Source organism: Arachis hypogaea, chromosome 3 (genome assembly GCF_003086295.3).
Source record: "Arachis hypogaea cultivar Tifrunner chromosome 3, arahy.Tifrunner.gnm2.J5K5, whole genome shotgun sequence".
In the NCBI taxonomy this organism is placed as follows: domain Eukaryota; kingdom Viridiplantae; phylum Streptophyta; class Magnoliopsida; order Fabales; family Fabaceae; genus Arachis; species Arachis hypogaea.
In genome coordinates, this window is record NC_092038.1 from 78,907,421 (window position 1) to 78,916,622 (window position 9,202).

Below are 9,202 nucleotides of genomic sequence, written 5' to 3' on the forward strand. Positions count from 1 at the left end.
AAATTTAAAATTCATGCCTTAAAGCTATGAATGTCCTATGAATCCATCACCTCTCTTAAATGAAAAATGCTTTAATCACAAAAGAACAGGAAGTACAGGATTTCGAATTTATCCTTGAAACTAGTTGAATTAGTTTGATGTGGTGACAATACTTTTTGTTTTCTGAATGAATGCTTGAACAGTGCATATGTCTTTTGAATTTGTTGTTTTGAGAATGTTAAAATTGTTGGCTCTTGAAAGAATGAAGGAAAAAGAGAACTGTTATTGAGGATCTAAAAAAATCATCAGATTGATTCTTGAAGCAAGAAAAAGCAGTGAATACAAAAAAAAATATTTTCGAAAAAAAAAAGAAAGAAAAAGAAAGAAATAAAGTTGTGATCCAAGGCAAAAAGAGTGTGCTTAAGAACCCTGGACACCTCTAATTGGGGACTCTAGCAAAGCTGAGTCACAATCTGAAAAGGTTCACCCAATTATGTGTCTGTGGCATGTATGTATCCGGTGGTAATACTGGAAAACAGAGTGCTTTGGGCCACAGCCAAGACTCATACACTAGCTATGTTCAAGAATCATTATATTTAACTTGGAGAATCAATAACATTATCTGAGTTCTGAGTTCTTATAGATGCCAATCATTCTGAACTTCAAAGGATAGAGTGAGATGCCAAAACTGTTCGGAAACAAAAAGCTACTAGTCCCGCTCATCTAATTGGAGCTAAGTTTCCTTGATACTTTGGAGTCTATAGTATATTCTCTTCTTTTTATCCTATTTTGATTTTCAGTTGCTTGGGGACAAGCAACAATTTAAGTTTGGTGTTGTGATGAGCGGATAATTTGTACACTTTTTGGCATTGTTTTTAGTATGTTTTTAGTATGATTTAGTTAGTTTTTAGTATATTTTTATTAGTTTTTAGCTAAAATTCACTTTTCTGGACTTTACTATGAGTTTGTGTGTTTTTCTGTGATTTCAGGTATTTTCTGGCTGAAATTGAGGGTCCTGAGCAAAAATCTGATTCAGAGACTGAAAAGGACTGTAGATGCTGTTGGATTCTAACCTCCCTGCACTCGAAGTGGATTTTCTGGAGCTACAGAAGCCCAATTGGCGCGCTCTCAATGGCGTTGGAAAGTAGACATCCTGGGCTTTCCCGCAATGTATAATAGTCCATACTTTGCCCAAGATTTGATGGCCCAAACTGGCGTGGCAAATCAGCCTCAGAATTTCCAGCGTTTAACGCTGGAACTGGCATAAAACTTGGAGTTAAACGCCCAAACTGGCATAAAAGCTGGCGTTTAACTCCAGAAAAAGTCTCTACACATGAAAGCTTCAATGCTCAGCCCAAGCACACACTAGGTGGACCCAGAAGTGGATTTTTACGTCATTTACTCAATTCTGTATACCCTAGGTTACTAGTTTACTATTAATAGGATCTTTTGACATTGTATCTACAGATTATGACACTTTACACGTTTCTTTGTGTACCTTCCATGGCATGAGTCTCTAAACCCCATGGTTGGGCGTGAGGAGCTCTGCTGTGTCTTGATGGATTAATGCAATTACTACTGTTTTTCATTCAATCATGCTTGCTTCCATTCTAAGATATCACTTGTTCTTAACCCGGATGAATGTGATGATCCGTGACAATCATCATCATTCTCAACTATGAACGTGTGCCTGACAACCACCTCCGTTCTACCTTAGATTAAGTAGATATCTCTTGGATTCTTTAATCAGAATCTTCGTGGTATAAGCTAGAACTGATGGCGGCATTCAAGAGAATCCGGAAGGTCTAAACCTTGTCTGTGGTATTCTGAGTAGGATTCAATGATTGAATGACTGTGACGAGCTTCAAACTCCTGAGGGCGGGGCGTTAGTGACAGACGCAAAAGAATCGTTGGATTCTATTCCGGCCTGATTGAGAACCGACAGATGGATAGCCGTGCCGTGATAGGGTGCGTTGAACATTTCCACTGAGAGGATGGGAGGTAGCCACTGACAACGGTGAAACCCTTGCATACAGCTTGCCATGGAAGGAGCCTTGCGTGCTTGAAGGAGAAGACAGTAGGAAAGCAGAGATTCAGAAGATGGAGCATCTCCAAAACCTCAACCTATTCTCTATCACTGCAAAACAAGTACTTATTTCATGTTCTTTTACTTTTCACAATTAATCCTGATAATTTCTGATATCCTGACTAAGATTTACAAGATAACCATAGCTTGCTTCAAGCCAACAATCTCCGTGGGATCGACCCTTACTCACGTAAGGTATTACTTGGACGACCCAGTGCACTTGCTGGTTAGTTGTGCGGAATTGCAAAAGTGTGATGGCAATTTCGTGCACCAGACATCTTTAAAGATGTTCAGCCTGATCTGGAGGAATCAGAGAGAATAATAGAACCTCTGAAAATCCCTCAAGAAGAGGAGAAACCTCATAAACTCGAGCTCAAACCATTACCACCATACCTGAAATATGCATTTCTGGGAGAAGGTGATACCTTTCCTGTAATCATAAGCTCTACCTTAAAGCCATAGGAAGAGGAAGCACTAATTCAAGTGCTAAAGACACACAAGACAGCTCTTGGGTGGTCCATCAGTGATCTTAAGGGACCAAGTTTGGCATTGATTATTGACTTCATGGGACCTTTCTCACCATCATACTCAAACACTTATATTCTGGTGGCAGTGGATTATGTATCCAAATGGGTGGAATCTATTGCAACACCCACTAATGACACTAAGACCGTGTTAAAATTCCTCCAGAAACACATCTTCAGCAGATTTGGTACCCCTAGAGTATTAATCAGTGATGGGGGCACTCATTTCTGCAATAAACAGCTTTACTCTGCTTTGGTTCATTATGGAGTTAGCCACAGCGTAGCCACTCCATATCATCCATAGACAAATGGGCAAACTGAAGTCTCTAACAGAGAACTTAAAAGAATCCTGGAACGGACTGTAATTAACCGTAGAAAGGATTGGGCAAGAAGCTTGGATGATGCTCTATGGGCATAGAGAACAGCATTCAAGACCTCTATAGGGACCTCTCCATACTAGCTCGTGTATGGAAAGGCATGTCACTTGCCAGTGGAACTGGAACGCAAAGCCTACTGGGCAACCAGATTCCTAAACCTTGATGCCAAGTTAGCTAGAGAAAAATGATTGCTCCAATTAATTGAGCTTGAGGAATTTAGACTCAATGCTTTCGAGAATGCAAAAATTTACAAAGAGAAAGCAAAAAGATGGCATGATAAGAAACTGTCATCCAGAGTCTTTGAGCCGGGGCAGAAAGTTCTGCTATTTAATTCTAGGCTCAAATTATTCCCCAATAAATTAAAATCCCGGTGGAGAGGTCCGTATGTGATTACAAGTGTATCAACATATGGATACGTAGAGCTTCAGGATAATGACTCTAACAAAAAATTCATTGTTAATGGACAGAGAGTTAAACATTATCTTGAAAGCAATTTTGAGCAAGAATGCTCAAAACTGAGACTTGATTAAAACTCAGTAATAGTCCAGCTAAAGACAATAAAGAAGCGCTTGTTGGGAGGCAACCCAGCCATTTACAAAATTTAATTTTATTTGTTTTTGTTAATTAATTGATTTTTACAGGTATATGTCAAAGTATCTTCAAAAGGTAAAATAGCAATTGCTTGAATTCACAGAGTTACAGGGGAATTTGGGAGCTCACTGGCGTAAAAAAGCCAGTAAGAAATGTTTTGGGCGTTGAACACCCAAAAGAAGCATCCACTGGGCGTTCAATGCCAGTAAGGATAGCCATCTGGGCGTTGAACGCCAGAAAGGAGCATCTTCTGGGCGTTGAACGCTAGAAAGAAGCTCCTTCTGGGCGTTTAACGCCAGAATTACAGCGTCCTGGGCGTTCAGAAAAATGCCCAGTGACAAAGGACTTCCTGGCGTTCAACGCCAGAAAGAAGCAACTGCTGGGCGTTGAACACCCAGGAGAAGCAGCAATTGGGCGTTAAACGCCCAAAACATGCAGCATTTGGGCGTTTAACGCCAGGATGGTGGAAAGGAGTCCTCTCTTCTCCTTTCTTTTGCTTGAGGACAAGCAAACCTCTAAGTTTGGTGTGATTTGCCATGATCACTGAGCTAAAACTCATTAAGATCATGGCACCTAAGGGAACAGGAACAGCAAGGATGTGAACTGAAGGAACTGAAGCGTCATAAATTAATTCTTGAAGGACCAAGCACCCCACAGACTAGAGGAACATTCACTTCCCAAAATATAGGTTGTTAAGTTCTAATTTTAGCTTTAACTCTGAGATAGTTGTTGTTATAGGAATTCACCTTAGAAGTTATATAGGAGTAGTGGTAATTAGTATATCTATTTTGATTTTATTTTCAATTAAGTTATAATTTATTTTTCTCATCATCATCAAACATGAATAAAATAGTAGATTTTTAGAATAAAGAGGCAATTTAATTCTTTCGAGTTCTTAATAAGGAAAATTCTAATTATTTATATGTGGTGGCAATACTTTTTGTCTTCTGAATGAATGCTTGAACAGTGCATATTTTTGATATTGAATTTTATGAATGCTAAAATTGTTGGCTCCTGAAAGAATGATGAACAAGAGAAATGTTATTGATGATCTAAAAAATCATGAAATTGATTCTTGAAGCAAGAAAAAGCAGTGAAGAAAAAAAATTGCGAAAAAAAAGAGAGAAAGAAAAAGCAAGCAGAAAAAGCCAATAGCCCTTAAAACCAAAAGGCAAGGGTAAAAAGGATCCAAGGCTTTGAGCATTAATGGATAGGAGGGCCCAAGGAAATAAATCCAGGCCTAAGCGGCTAAATCAAGCTGTCCCTAACCATGTGCTTGTGGCATGCAGGTCCAAGTGAAAAGCTTGAGACTGAGTGGTTAAAGTCGTGATCCAAAGCAAAAAGAGTGTGCTTAAGAACTCTGGACACCTCTAATTGGGGACTTTAGCAAAGCTAAGTCACAATCTGAAAAGGTTCACCCAGTTATGTGTCTGTGCCATTTATGTATCCGGTGGTAATACTGGAAAACAAAGTGCTTAGGGCCACGGCCAAGACTCATAAAGTAGCTGTGTTCAAGAACCAACATACTAAACTAGGAGAATCAATAATACTATCTGAATTCTGAGTTCCTATGGATGCCAACCATTCTGAATTTCCAAGGATAAAGTGAGATGCCAAAATTGTTCAGAAGCAAAATGCTACTATTCCCGCTCATCTAATTAGAATCTGAGCTTCACTTGAAACTCTGAGATATTATTGTTCCTTAATTTCTTTTCATCCTATTTTATTTATCTAGTTGCTTGAGGACAAGCAACAGTTTAAGTTTGGTGTTGTGATGAGCGGATATTTTATACGCTTTTTGGGGGTAATTTCATGTAGATTTTAGTATGTTTTAATTAGTTTTTAATAGAATTTTATTAGTTTTTAAGCAAAAATCATATTTCTGGACTTTACTATGAGTTTGTGTATTTTTCTGTGATTTCAGGTATTTTCTGGCTGAAATTGAGGGAGCTGAGCAAAAATCTAATTTTGGTTGAAAAAGGACTACTGATGCTGTTGGATACTGACCTCCCTGCACTCGGAATGGATTTTTTGGAGCTACAAGAGTCCAATTGGCGAGCTCTCAATTGGGCTGGAAAGTAGACATCCAGGGCTTTCCATGCTGCTGTCTGGCGTCCAGCGCCAGAAACAGGTTACAAGTTGGAGTTCAACGCCCAAAACACGTTACAACCTGGCGTTCAACTCTAGAAATAGCCCAGGCACATGAGAAGCTTAAGTCTCAGCCCCAATACACACAAAGTGGGCCTCAGAAGTAGATTTCTGCACTATCCATCTTAGTTTACTCATTCTCTGTAAACCTAGGTTACTAGTTTAGTATTTAAACAACTTTTAGAGAATTATTTGTATCTCATGACATTTTCGGATCTGAATTTTATACACTTTGACGGCATGAGTCTCTAACTCCATTGTTGGGGTGAGGAGCTCTGCAGCGTCTCGATGAATTAATGTAATTGTTTCTATTTCTCCATTCAAACGTGTGTGTTCCTATCTAAGATGTTCATTCGTGCTTAATTATGAAGAAGGTGATGATCCGTGACACTCATCACCTTCCTCAATCCATGAACGTGTGCCTGACAACCACCTCCATTCTACATCAGATTGAATGAGATTCTCTTAGATTCCTTAATCAGAATCTTCGTGGTATAAGCTAGAATTGATGGCGGCCACTCTTGAGGATCCGGAAAGTCTAAACCTTGTCTGTGGTATTTCGAGTAGGATTCAAGGATTGAATGGCTATGACAAGCTTCAAACTCACGATTGCTGGGCGTCATGACAAACGCAAAAGGATCAATGGATCCTATTCCGACATGATCGAGAACCAACAGCTGATTAGCCGTGCTGTGACAGAGCATCTGGACCGTTTTCACTGAGAGGATGGGAGGTAGCCACTGACAATGGTGACACCCTACATACAGCTTGCCATGGAAGGAACTTTGCACTTTGGAATTGAGTTGAATATTACATTAAAGGAATTCAGAAGACAAAGCATCTCCAAAACTCCAACATATTCTCCATTACTGCATTACACGTAATTAATTCACTCTCTTTTATTTTTCTAATAATTCAAACTGATAATTTTAATTGAAATCCTGACTAAGAATAATAAAATAAACATAGCTTGCTTCAAACCAATAATCTCCGTGGGATCGACCCTTACTCACGTAAGGTATTACTTGGACGACCCAGTGCACTTGCTGGTTAGTGGTACGAAATCACCTTAAGATTCTGAGATTGGGATTAGAATTTCGTCCACCAACTTCCATCAGAAGATCCCTACCAGTTCTTGACTGAGTTCTTGCAGATCTGTGAGACTGTTAAGACTAATGGAGTAGATCCTGAAGTCTACAGGCTCACGCTTTTCCCTTTTGCTGTAAGAGACAAGAGCTAGAGCATGGTTGGACTCTCAACCTAAAGATAGCCTGGACTCTTGGGATAAGCTGGTCACAGCCTTCTTGGCTAAGTTCTTTCCTCCTCAAAAGCTGAGCAAGCTTAGAGTGGATGTTCAGACCTTCAAACAAAAAGATGGTGAATCCCTCTATGAAGCTTGGGAAAGATACAAGCAGATGACCAAAAGATGTCCTTCTGACATGTTTTCAAAATGGACCATGATAGATATATTCTATTATGGTCTATCTGAGTTCTCTAAGATGTCACTGGACCATTCTGCAAGTAGATCCATTCACCTAAAGAAAACACCTGCAGAGGCTCAAAAACTTATTGATATGGTTGCAAATAACCAGTTCATGTACACTTCTGAGAGGAATTCCGTGAATAATGGGACGCCTCAAAGGAAGGGAGTTCTTGAAATTGATACTCTGAATGCCATATTGGCTCAGAACAAAATGTTGACTCAGAAAGTCAACATGATTTCTCAAAGTCTGAATGGATGGCAAAATGCATCCAACAGTACTAAAGAAGCATCTTCTGAAGAAGAAGCTTATGATCCTGAAAACCCTGCAATAGCAGAGGTAAATTATATGGGTGAACCTTATGGAAACACCTATAATTCATCATGGAAAAAATCATCCAAATTTCTCATAGAAGGATCAACAAAAGCCTCAACAAGGCTTTAATAATGGTGGAAGAAATAGGCTCAGCAATATCAAGCCTTATCCATCATCTTCTCAGCAACAGACAGAGAATTCTGAACAGAGCACCTCTAACTTAGCAAACTTAGTCTCTGATCTGTCTAAGGCCACTTTAAGTTTCATGAGTGAAACAAGGTCCTCCATTAGAAATCTGGAGGCACAAGTGGGCCAGCTGAGTAAGAAAAATAACCGAAACTCCTCCTAGTACTCTCCCAAGCAATACTGAAGAGAATCCAAAAAGAGAGTAAGGCCATTGATGTAATCAACATGACCGAACCTAGAGAGGAAGGAGAGGACGTGAATCCCAACGAGGAAGACCTCATGGGACATCTCCCAAGCAAGAAGGAGTTCCCTATTGAGGACCTAAAGGAATCTGAGGCTCATATAGAGACCATAGAGATTCCATTAAACCTCATTCTGCCATTCATGAGCTCTAAAAACTATTCTTCCTCTGAAGATGATGAAGATGTAATTGGAGAGCAAGTTGCTCAATATCTAGGGGCCATCATGAAGCTAAATGCCAAATTGTTTGGTAATGAGACTTGGGAAGGTGAACCTCCCTTGCTCATTAATGAACTAGATACATAGATTCAGCAAACTTCACCTCAAAAGAGACAAGATCCTGGAAAATTCTTAATACCATGTACCATAGGCACCATGACCTTTGAGAAGGCTCTGTGTGACCAAGGGTCAGGCATAAATCTTATGCCACTCTCTGTAATGGAGAAGCTGTAGATCATTGAGGTACAGCCTGCCATATTCTCATTGCAAATGGCAGACAAGTCAGTAAGACAAGCTTATGGATTGGTAGAGGACGTGTTGGTAAAGGTTGAAGGCCTTTACATCCCTGCTGATTTCATAATCTTAGACACTAGGAAGGAGGAGGATGAATGCATCATCCTTGGAAGACCTTTCCTAGCCACAGCAGGAGCTGTGATAGATCTTAACAGAGGAGAATTAGTCCTTCAATTGAATGGGGACTACCTTGTGTTTAAGACCCAAGGGTGTTCTTCTTTAACAATAGAGAGGAAGCATGAAAAGCTTTTCTCAGCACAGAGTCAAACAGAACCCCCACAATCAAACTCTAAGTTTGGTGTTAGGAGGCCACAGCCAAACTCTAAGTTTGGTGTTGAATCTCCACATCCAAACTCTAAGTTTGGTGTTGGGAGTCTACAACCTTGACCTGATCACCTGTGTGGCTCCATAAGAGCCCACTGTCAAGCTATTGACATTAAAGAAGTGCTTATTGGGAGGCAACCCAATTTCTATTTATCTAATTTTATTTTATTTTTATTGTTCTTTTATGTTTTATTAGGTTCATGATCATGTGGAGTCACAAAATAAATACTAAAATTAAAAATAGAATCAAAAACAGCAGAAGAAAAAGCACACCCTGGAGGAAGAACTTACTGGCATTTAAACGCCAGTAAGGAGCATCTGGCTGGCGTTCAACGCTAGAACAGAGCATGGATCTGGCGTTGAATGCCAGAAACAAGCAACATCCTGGTGTTTAAATGCCAGGAATACACCCTGAGGAGTGCTGGCGCTGAATGCCAG

The 9,202-nt window shown here is 39.8% G+C and overlaps 1 non-coding gene across 1 annotated transcript; it reads right to left on the reverse strand.

Moving 5' to 3' along the window:
- Positions 1-7,042: 7,042 nt before the first annotated feature.
- On the reverse strand, positions 7,043-7,146 carry LOC112793942 (small nucleolar RNA R71). The gene has a single exon (XR_003198628.1). It is a non-coding gene; the product is annotated as a small nucleolar RNA R71 (small nucleolar RNA).
- Between the last annotated feature and the right edge of the window lie 2,056 nt (positions 7,147-9,202).